The following is a 10164-nucleotide window of genomic DNA, read 5'->3' on the forward strand; positions in this document are numbered from 1 at the left end:
TAGGGTTCCAGGACCTCGGCTAAGCAATTTTAACGGGCCGCCCGGTTCTTTTTTTTATCCAGCCCGGTTCTTTTTTTATCCAGCCCGGTTCTTTTTACACTTCCAGCTGGAGCTCGGGAGCGGCTTTTTGCACAAGATCACGCCGTGTTAGGCTTCCAGGACCTCGGCTAAGCAATTTTAACGGGTCGCCCGGTTCTTTTTTTTATCCAGCCCGGTTCTTTTTTTATCCAGCCCGGTTCTTTTTACACTTCCAGCTGGAGCTCGGGAGCGGCTTTTTGCACAAGATCACGCCGTGTTAGGCTTCCAGGACCTCGGCTAAGCAATTTTAACGGGTCGCCCGGTTCTTTTTTGATCCAGCCCGGTTCTTTTTTTTATCCAGCCCGGTTCTTTTCACACTTCCAGCTGGAGCTCGGCAGCGGCTATTTGCACAAGATCACGCCGGGTTAGGCTTCCAGGACCTCGGCTAAGCAATTTTACCGGGTCGCCCGGTTCTTTTTTTGATCCAGCCCGGTTCTTTTTTTATCCAGCCCGGTTCTTTTTACACTTCCAGCTGGAGCTCGGGAGCGGCTTTTTGCACAAGATCACGCCGTGTTAGGCTTCCAGGACCTCGGCTAAGCAATTTTAACGGGCCGCCCGGTTCTTTTTTTTATCCAGCCCGGTTCTTTTTACACTTCCAGCTGGAGCTCAGCAGCGGCTTTTTGCACAAGATCACGCCGGGTTAGGCTTCCAGGACCTCGGCTAAGCACTTCTAACGGGTCGCCCGGTTCTTTTTTTTATCCAGCCCGGTTCTTTTTAAACTTCCAGCTGGAGCTCAGCAGCGGCTTTTTGCACAAGATCACGCCGGGTTAGGGTTCCAGGACCTCGGCTAAGCAATTTTAACGGGCCGCCCGGTTCTTTTTTTGATCCAGCCCGGTTCTTTTTTTATCCAGCCCGGTTCTTTTTACACTTCCAGCTGGAGCTCGGGAGCGGCTTTTTGCACAAGATCACGCCGTGTTAGGCTTCCAGGACCTCGGCTAAGCAATTTTAACGGGTCGCCCGGTTCTTTTTTGATCCAGCCCGGTTCTTTTTTTTATCCAGCCCGGTTCTTTTTACACTTCCAGCTGGAGCTCGGGAGCGGCTTTTTGCACAAGATCACGCCGTGTTAGGCTTCCAGGACCTCGGCTAAGCAATTTTAACGGGCCGCCCGGTTCTTTTTTTTATCCAGCCCGGTTCTTTTTACACTTCCAGCTGGAGCTCAGCAGCGGCTTTTTGCACAAGATCACGCCGGGTTAGGCTTCCAGGACCTCGGCTAAGCACTTCTAACGGGTCGCCCGGTTCTTTTTTTTATCCAGCCCGGTTCTTTTCACACTTCCAGCTGGAGCTCGGCAGCGGCTATTTGCACAAGATCACGCCGGGTTAGGCTTCCAGGACCTCGGCTAAGCAATTTTAACGGGCCGCCCGGTTCTTTTTTTTATCCAGCCCGGTTCTTTTTTTATCCAGCCCGGTTCTTTTTACACTTCCAGCTGGAGCTCGGGAGCGGCTTTTTGCACAAGATCACGCCGGGTTAGGCTTCCAGGACCTCGGCTAAGCAATTTTAACGGGCCGCCCGGTTCTTTTTTTTATCCAGCCCGGTTCTTTTTACACTTCCAGCTGGAGCTCGGGAGCGGCTTTTTGCACAAGATCACGCCGTGTTAGGCTTCCAGGACCTCGGCTAAGCAATTTTAACGGGTCGCCCGGTTCTTTTTTTTTATCCAGCCCGGTTCTTTTTTTTATCCAGCCCGGTTCTTTTTACACTTCCAGCTGGAGCTCGGGAGCGGCTTTTTGCACAAGATCACGCCGGGTTAGGCTTCCAGGACCTCGGCTAAGCACTTCTAACGGGTCGCCCGGTTCTTTTTTTGAACCAGCCCGGTTCTTTTTACACTTCCAGCTGGAGCTCAGCAGCGGCTTTTTGCACAAGATCACGCCGGGTTAGGGTTCCAGGACCTCGGCTAAGCAATTTTAACGGGCCGCCCGGTTCTTTTTTTGATCCAGCCCGGTTCTTTTTACACTTCCAGCTGGAGCTCAGCAGCGGCTTTTTGCACAAGATCACGCCGGGTTAGGCTTCCAGGACCTCGGCTAAGCACTTCTAACGGGCCCTGGTCCACCCCTGCCAGCGCATTTCAAAACTTGGCATTAATTTCGACCTAAGAGACGAAGTCTGATTTTTTTCTACCACTTGGGCGGCCTTTTTGCACCCAGAACACCCGCACCGGCACCATAAATTCGAAGGGTGCCGAGTGCGTCGGCGCAGATTCTGCGACGGAGTGACACTTCCCTCTTGTGGACATTCGGCGGTAGGTGAAATGCGCACTCGGTCTTCTCTTTTCTTTTCCTTCCAGTGAAACTTTGGCAACATTCTGCGAGCTGCTGGCTTCCAGAACCTCGGCCAAGCAGGTGGAGGATTTTTTTCCACTTCCAGCTGGAGGTGAGGAGGGACTTTTTGGGCAAGATCACGCCGACTTAGCAAGCAAGGTGGAAGTGCCAGCATGCAGTGGCTGGAAGTGTGGATGTGGAGCTCCAGCACCCTCCCTGCCTATGGAAGTGTGGAGCTCCAGCACCCTCCCTGCCTATGGAAGTGTGGAGCTCCAGCACCCTCCCTGCCTATGGAAGTGTGGAGCTCCAGCACCCTCCCTGCCTATGGAAGTGTGGAGCTCCAGCACCCTCCCTGCCTATGGAAGTGTGGAGCTCCAGCACCCTCCCTGCCTATGGAAGTGTGGAGCTCCAGCACCCTCCCTGCCTATGGAAGTGTGGAGCTCCAGCACCCTCCCTGCCTATGGAAGTGTGGAGCTCCAGCACCCTCCCTGCCTATGGAAGTGTGGAGCTCCAGCACCCTCCCTGCCTATGGAAGTGTGGAGCTCCAGCACCCTCCCTGCCTATGGAAGTGTGGAGCTCCAGCACCCTCCCTGCCTATGGAAGTGTGGAGCTCCAGCACCCTCCCTGCCTATGGAAGTGTGGAGCTCCAGCACCCTCCCTGCCTATGGAAGTGTGGAGCTCCAGCACCCTCCCTGCCTATGGAAGTGTGGAGCTCCAGCACCCTCCCTGCCTATGGAAGTGTGGAGCTCCAGCACCCTCCCTGCCTATGGAAGTGTGGAGCTCCAGCACCCTCCCTGCCTATGGAAGTGTGGAGCTCCAGCACCCTCCCTGCCTGGAGCTACGGAGCTATGGAGCTATGGAAGTATGGTGCTATGGAGCTATGGAGCTCTGGTGCTATGGAGCTATGGAGCTCTGGTGCTATGGAGCTGTGGAGCTCTGGAGGTATGGAGGTATGGAGCTATGGAGCCCTGGAGCTCTGGAGGTATGGAGCTATGGTGCTATGGAGCTCTGGTGCTATGGAGCTATGGAGCTCTGGTGCTATGGAGCTATGGAGGTATGGAGCCACCAGCCAGCACCCTCCGTGGCTGGATCAATGGAAGTGTTTTAGGTACCAGGCAGCCAAAGGGCCGAGGCCTCACGCTCGACCACGCCGGCGCAGAGTTCCAGCCGCTCGGATAAGCTCTGTCACTCACCCGCCGCGCAGCCACCGGTAACGGGGAAATGTCGCCGCCTTGTGGACACGCCCTTGTAAATGAATGGGCTTTCGCACTTAGTGCAATTTTCGCCAGCTCCGTGGCTGCAAGTATGGAGCTATGGAGCCACCAGCCAGGCTGGAGCTCTGGAGCTCTGGCAGTATGGAGCTATGGAGCTATGGAGCTATGGAGCTCTGGTGCTATGGAGCTATGGAGCTCTGGTGCTATGGAGCTATGGAGCTATGGAGCTCTGGAAGTATGGAGCTCTGGTGCTATGGAGCTATGGAGCTCTGGTGCTATGGAGCTATGGAGCTCTGGAGGTATGGAGCTCTGGAGGTATGGAGCTCTGGTGCTATGGAGCTATGGAGCTCTGGTGCTATGGAGCTATGGAGCTCTGGAGCTCTGGAGGTATGGAGCTCTGGTGCTATGGAGCTATGGAGCTCTGGTGCTATGGAGCTATGGAGCTCTGGAGGTATGGAGCTCTGGAGGTATGGAGCTCTGGTGCTATGGAGCTATGGAGCTCTGGTGCTATGGAACTATGGAGCTCTGGAGGTATGGAGCTCTGGAGGTATGGAGCTCTGAAGCTATGGAGCTATGGAGCTCTGGTGCTCTGCAGCTATGGAAGTATGGAGGTATGGAGCCACCAGCCAGCACCCTCCGTGGCTCATCCACGCCGGCCCAGAGTTCCAGCCGCTCGGCTTCACTCTCTCACAAGCCCCGCCTGGAGCTCCCCAGCCCGCCCCTGGTACCTCAACTACCGAGGCCAGCCGCTCGACCAGGCCGGCCCAGAGTTCCAGCCGCTCGGCTTCACTCTCTCACAAGCCCCGCCTGGAGCTCGCCAGCCCGCCCCTGGTACCTCAACTACCGAGGCCAGCCGCTCGACCAGGCCGGCCCAGAGTTCCAGCCGCTCGGATGAGCTCTGCCACTCTCCCGCCGCGCAGCCACCGGTAACGGGGAAATGTCGCCGCCTTGTGGACACGCCCTTGTAAATGAATGGGCTTTCGCACTTAGTGCAATTTTCGCCAGCTCCGTGGCTGCAAGTATGGAGCTATGGAGCCACCAGCCAGGCTGGAGCTCTGGAGCTCTGGCAGTATGGAGCTATGGAGCTATGGAGCTATGGAGCTCTGGTGCTATGGAGCTATGGAGCTCTGGTGCTATGGAGCTATGGAGCTATGGAGCTCTGGAAGTATGGAGCTCTGGTGCTATGGAGCTATGGAGCTCTGGTGCTATGGAGCTATGGAGCTCTGGAGGTATGGAGCTCTGGAGGTATGGAGCTCTGGTGCTATGGAGCTATGGAGCTCTGGTGCTATGGAGCTATGGAGCTCTGGAGCTCTGGAGGTATGGAGCTCTGGTGCTATGGAGCTATGGAGCTCTGGTGCTATGGAGCTATGGAGCTCTGGAGGTATGGAGCTCTGGAGGTATGGAGCTCTGGTGCTATGGAGCTATGGAGCTCTGGTGCTATGGAACTATGGAGCTCTGGAGGTATGGAGCTCTGGAGGTATGGAGCTCTGAAGCTATGGAGCTATGGAGCTCTGGTGCTCTGCAGCTATGGAAGTATGGAGGTATGGAGCCACCAGCCAGCACCCTCCGTGGCTCATCCACGCCGGCCCAGAGTTCCAGCCGCTCGGCTTCACTCTCTCACAAGCCCCGCCTGGAGCTCCCCAGCCCGCCCCTGGTACCTCAACTACCGAGGCCAGCCGCTCGACCAGGCCGGCCCAGAGTTCCAGCCGCTCGGCTTCACTCTCTCACAAGCCCCGCCTGGAGCTCGCCAGCCCGCCCCTGGTACCTCAACTACCGAGGCCAGCCGCTCGACCAGGCCGGCCCAGAGTTCCAGCCGCTCGGATGAGCTCTGCCACTCTCCCGCCGCGCAGCCACCGGTAACGGGGAAATGTCGCCGCCTTGTGGACACGCCCTTGTAAATGAATGGGCTTTCGCACTTAGTGCAATTTTCGCCAGCTCCGTGGCTGCAAGTATGGAGCTATGGAGCCACCAGCCAGGCTGGAGCTCTGGAGCTCTGGCAGTATGGAGCTATGGAGCTATGGAGCTATGGAGCTCTGGTGCTATGGAGCTATGGAGCTCTGGTGCTATGGAGCTATGGAGCTATGGAGCTCTGGAAGTATGGAGCTCTGGTGCTATGGAGCTATGGAGCTCTGGTGCTATGGAGCTATGGAGCTCTGGAGGTATGGAGCTCTGGAGGTATGGAGCTCTGGTGCTATGGAGCTATGGAGCTCTGGTGCTATGGAGCTATGGAGCTCTGGAGCTCTGGAGGTATGGAGCTCTGGTGCTATGGAGCTATGGAGCTCTGGTGCTATGGAGCTATGGAGCTCTGGAGGTATGGAGCTCTGGAGGTATGGAGCTCTGGTGCTATGGAGCTATGGAGCTCTGGTGCTATGGAACTATGGAGCTCTGGAGGTATGGAGCTCTGGAGGTATGGAGCTCTGAAGCTATGGAGCTATGGAGCTCTGGTGCTCTGCAGCTATGGAAGTATGGAGGTATGGAGCCACCAGCCAGCACCCTCCGTGGCTCATCCACGCCGGCCCAGAGTTCCAGCCGCTCGGCTTCACTCTCTCACAAGCCCCGCCTGGAGCTCCCCAGCCCGCCCCTGGTACCTCAACTACCGAGGCCAGCCGCTCGACCAGGCCGGCCCAGAGTTCCAGCCGCTCGGCTTCACTCTCTCACAAGCCCCGCCTGGAGCTCCCCAGCCCGCCCCTGGTACCTCAACTACCGAGGCCAGCCGCTCGACCACGCCGGCGCAGAGTTCCAGCCGCTCGGATAAGCTCTGCCACTCTCCCGCTAAGCAGCCACCGGTAACGGGGAAATGTCGCCGCCTGGCGGACACGCCGTTGTAAATGAATGGGCTTTCGCACTTAGTGCAATTTTCGCCAACTCTCTGACTGGAGCTATGGAAGTATGGAGCTATGGAGCCACCAGCCACCCAGGCTGGAGCTATGGAGCCATGGAGCTCTGGTGCTATGGAGCTCTGGAGGTATGGAGCTATGGAGCTATGGAGCTATGGAGCTATGGAGCCCTGGAGCTCTGGAGGTATGGAGCCCTGGAGCTCTGGAGGTATGGAGCTCTGAAGCCATGGAGCTCTGGTGCTATGGAGCTCTGGAGCTCTGGAGGTATGGAGCTCTGGAGGTATGGAGCTATGGAGCCCTGGAGCCCTGGAGCTATGGAGCCCTGGAGCTATGGAGCCCTGGAGCCCTGGAGCTATGGAGCCCTGGAGCTATGGAGCTATGGAGCCCTGGAGCTATGGAGCTATGGAGCTCTGGTGCTATGGAGCTATGGAGCTCTGGTGCTATGGAGCTATGGAGCTCTGGTGCTATGGAGCTATGGAGCTCTGGTGCTATGGAGCTATGGAGCTCTGGTGCTATGGAGCTATGGAGCTCTGGTGCTATGGAGCTATGGAGCTCTGGTGCTATGGAGCTATGGAGCTCTGGTGCTATGGAGCTCTGGTGCTATGGAGCTATGGAGCTCTGGTGCTATGGAGCTCTGGAGCTCTGGAGGTATGGAGCTATGGAGGTATGGAGCCACCAGCCAGCACCCTCCGTGGCTGGATCAATGGAAGTGTTTAGGTACCAGGCGGCCAAAGTGCCGAGGCCTCACGCTCGACCACGCCGGCGCAGAGTTCCAGCCGCTCGGATGAGCTCTGTCACTCTCCCGCCGCGCAGCCACCGGTAACGGGGAAATGTCGCCGCCTTGTGGACACGCCGTTGTAAATGAATGGGCTTTCGCACTTAGTGCAATTTTCGCCAACTCTCTGACTTAGAGCTATGGAAGTATGGAGCTATGGAGCCACCAGCCACCCAGGCTGGAGCTATGGAGCTCTGGAGCTATGGAGCTCTGGTGCTATGGAGCTATGGAGCTCTGGTGCTATGGAGCTCTGGAGCTCTGGTGCTATGGAGCTATGGAGCTCTGGTGCTATGGAGCTATGGAGCTCTGGTGCTATGGAGCTATGGAGCTCTGGTGCTATGGAGCTATGGAGCTCTGGTGCTATGGAGCTATGGAGCTCTGGTGCTATGGAGCTATGGAGCTCTGGTGCTATGGAGCTATGGAGCTCTGGTGCTATGGAGCTATGGAGCTATGGAGCCACCAGCCAGCACCCTCCGTGGCTGGATCAATGGAAGTGTTTTAGGTACCAGGCAGCCAAAGGGCCGGGGCCTCACGCTCGACCACGCCGGCGCAGAGTTCCAGCCGCTCGGATAAGCTCTGTCACTCACCCGCCGCGCAGCCACCGGTAACGGGGAAATGTCGCCGCCTGGCGGACACGCCGTTGTAAATGAATGGGCTTTCGCACTTAGTGCAATTTTAGCCAACTCCGTGGCTGCAAGTATGGAAGTATGGAGCTATGGAGCCACCAGCCAGCACCCTCCGCGGCTGGAGCTATGGAAGTATGGAGCTATGGAGCTATGGAGCTCTGGAAGTATGGAGCTATGGAGCTCTGGAGGTATGGAGCTATGGAGCCCTGGAGCCCTGGAGCTATGGAGCCCTGGAGCTATGGAGCTATGGAGCCCTGGAGCTATGGAGCCCTGGAGCTATGGAGCTATGGAGCTCTGGTGCTATGGAGCTATGGAGCTCTGGTGCTATGGAGCTATGGAGCTCTGGTGCTATGGAGCTATGGAGCTCTGGTGCTATGGAGCTATGGAGCTCTGGTGCTATGGAGCTATGGAGCTCTGGTGCTATGGAGCTATGGAGCTCTGGTGCTATGGAGCTATGGAGCTCTGGTGCTATGGAGCTATGGAGCTCTGGTGCTATGGAGCTATGGAGCTCTGGTGCTATGGAGCTATGGAGCTATGGAGCTCTGGTGCTATGGAGCTATGGAGCTCTGGTGCTATGGAGCTATGGAGCTCTGGTGCTATGGAGCTATGGAGCTCTGGTGCTATGGAGCTCTGGTGCTATGGAGCTATGGAGCTCTGGTGCTATGGAGCTCTGGAGCTCTGGAGGTATGGAGCTATGGAGCTATGGAGCCACCAGCCAGCACCCTCCGTGGCTGGATCAATGGAAGTGTTTTAGGTACCAGGCAGCCAAAGGGCCGAGGCCTCACGCTCGACCACGCCGGCGCAGAGTTCCAGCCGCTCGGATAAGCTCTGTCACTCACCCGCCGCGCAGCCACCGGTAACGGGGAAATGTCGCCGCCTTGTGGACACGCCGTTGTAAATGAATGGGCTTTCGCACTTAGTGCAATTTTAGCCAACTCTCTGACTGGAGCTATGGAAGTATGGAGCTATGGAGCCACCAGCCACCCAGGCTGGAGCTATGGAGCTATGGAGCTCTGGTGCTATGGAGCTATGGAGCTCTGGTGCTATGGAGCTATGGAGCTCTGGTGCTATGGAGCTATGGAGCTCTGGTGCTATGGAGCTATGGAGCTCTGGTGCTATGGAGCTATGGAGCTCTGGTGCTATGGAGCTATGGAGCTCTGGTGCTATGGAGCTATGGAGCTCTGGTGCTATGGAGCTATGGAGCTATGGAGCTCTGGTGCTATGGAGCTATGGAGCTCTGGTGCTATGGAGCTATGGAGCTCTGGTGCTATGGAGCTATGGAGCTCTGGTGCTATGGAGCTCTGGTGCTATGGAGCTATGGAGCTCTGGTGCTATGGAGCTATGGAGCTCTGGTGCTATGGAGCTATGGAGCTATGGAGCCACCAGCCAGCACCCTCCGTGGCTGGATCAATGGAAGTGTTTTAGGTACCAGGCAGCCAAAGGGCCGGGGCCTCACGCTCGACCACGCCGGCGCAGAGTTCCAGCCGCTCGGATAAGCTCTGTCACTCACCCGCCGCGCAGCCACCGGTAACGGGGAAATGTCGCCGCCTGGCGGACACGCCGTTGTAAATGAATGGGCTTTCGCACTTAGTGCAATTTTAGCCAACTCCGTGGCTGCAAGTATGGAAGTATGGAGCTATGGAGCCACCAGCCAGCACCCTCCGCGGCTGGAGCTATGGAAGTATGGAGCTATGGAGCTATGGAAGTATGGGGCTATGGAAGTATGGAGCTATGGAGCTCCGGGGCTATGGAGCTATGGAGCTCCGGGGCTATGGAGCTCCGGGGCTATGGAGCTCCGGGGCTATGGAGCTATGGAGCTCCGGGGCTATGGAGCTCCGGGGCTATGGAGCTCCGGGGCTATGGAGCTATGGAACTATGGATCTCTGGAGCTCTGGAGCTATGGAAGTATGGATGATCCAGCACCCTCCGTGGCTGACCGCTGGTGCTCGGGGCCGGTGAACTCGGCACCCGCCGGAGGCGGGTGCCTCGGTGACCGCTGTCGCTTGGGGCCAGTGAACTCGGCACCCGCCTTCGGCGGGTGCCTCGGTGACCGGTTGTCGCTTGGGGCCAGTGAACTCGGCACCCGCCTTCGGCGGGTGCCTCGGTGACCGGTTGTCGCTTGGGGCCGGTGAACTCGGCACCCGCCTTCGGCGGGTGCCTCGGTGACCGGTTGTCGCTTGGGGCCGGTGAACTCGGCACCCGCCTTCGGCGGGTGCCTCGGTGACCGGTTGTCGCTTGGGGCCGGTGAACTCGGCACCCGCCTTCGGCGGGTGCCTCGGTGACCGGTTGTCGCTTGGGGCCGGTGAACTCGGCACCCGCCTTCGGCGGGTGCCTCGGTGGCGGTCGGGGTTGGTGCTTGGGGACCGGCTTCGCTTCTGGAA

The sequence above is a fragment of the Syngnathus leptorhynchus genome, chromosome 2 (genome assembly GCF_054491065.1).
Source record: "Syngnathus leptorhynchus isolate UIUO chromosome 2, UIUO_Slep, whole genome shotgun sequence".
Lineage (NCBI taxonomy): Eukaryota > Metazoa > Chordata > Actinopteri > Syngnathiformes > Syngnathidae > Syngnathus > Syngnathus leptorhynchus.